Consider the following 1,481-nt stretch of genomic DNA (forward strand, 5'->3'; position numbering starts at 1 on the left):
TAAACGAATAAATAATTGCGCCTACACATATGTACACATTCCGACGAGCAACATTTACATACAAGGCAGCAAGAGATGAGATGTCACACACCGATGAATTTACTTATACGCTTATGTGTGTGCGGGAGACTGTAAACTACAAACACATGCATATACCTTATCTGGGTTGTCACAAGAGAGAGCAATAATTTGTGCACGTAGTTGTGGCTGGCGATTTTGTAGCCGAAACAACTAGTAACTTCTGGAAATCGAAGAGCCTAGAAGTATGCAGCGTAAACTATAAAAGCGGCGCCAGCGAGTAAGAAGTAATTCAGTTTGATTTGAATTGTCAAGCAGTTACGAGTAAGACGATATCTAGCGAGCAATAGCACTATTATTTTGAAAGTCAGTTTCCTTTAAGATATCAGTTTGGTTATTAAGCTATTCGTTGCACAGTTTGAGTGTTATTGTGAAGTACTTAATAAAGGCCATTTTTCCATCATTCAATATTGGAGTTATTTATTCAACAGTTTAGTGATTCGAACTTAGCAGAGGATTGCAAATAAGAGGAGTTGCAAGTAAATTCGTTACAGTATTTTTGTTTGCAAAATGGACGACACAGTTTTTGAAGGTGTAATTATTTCATTTTTGTGCGAAGAAGAGGAAAGGAAAAGAAAAAGGTCGTGGCTATGGGTCCAAGACATCTCATTCTCAAGATATGAGGAAGGAGAGTTCCACACTCTTTTGCCCAGATTGAAAAAAGATGGTGCAAAATTCTTTGCATGTATTCTTATGAGGCAATTCACACCTAGCGGCAGCAGCACTGCGCGACACTTCCCAACGCGGCTTTTTTGCCTAGTTGATCAAATTTGCCGCGCTGTGCCGGGTCGCGCAGTGTTGCTGACGCTAGATGTGAATTGCCTCATAAGAATACATGCAAAGAATATTTTGTAGTGCAATGCAGTGCTGCTTAGTGAACTTACCTAAAGACTGATTACAACACGCTTTCATCGCGTTGCTTCGCTTTGACGCTATTTTTCTATCGCTCTCTAAGAATAAAATTTCAATCGGGAAAAGAATAACAAACTAAGCGAGCAGAGTTATTTAGCTTAATTGGTTGTTGCTTCTCAATTGGAATATATGAAGGTATAGGAAAAAAAAACAACCAATGGAACGTATCCTGAACTAGCTCGATCATCTGGGGACCGATTTGCTATGACCACATTGAACCATCTAGGCCCCTGTTCTTCCCTCAGCTAAATAAACAGGATTCGCTGCGGGTTAGAGAAGCTCCCAATTGCGCTGCAACCCATTGAGAGCGCTACGCAACCCTTTGAAACCGCGCAATTAAACGCCTTGTCGCTTTCTTAATTAATTAAAGCGACCAAAGCGTTGTTATCACAAAGTTTTAATTTCTATTGGCAGCACAAACCTCGCAGCTGTTCAATTAACGCTGCCGTTTCTGTCTAATAATGACGCCGTTCATTTTCAACCTTCCACCA

Source organism: Eurosta solidaginis, chromosome 5, assembly GCF_040869045.1.
Source record: "Eurosta solidaginis isolate ZX-2024a chromosome 5, ASM4086904v1, whole genome shotgun sequence".
Lineage (NCBI taxonomy): Eukaryota > Metazoa > Arthropoda > Insecta > Diptera > Tephritidae > Eurosta > Eurosta solidaginis.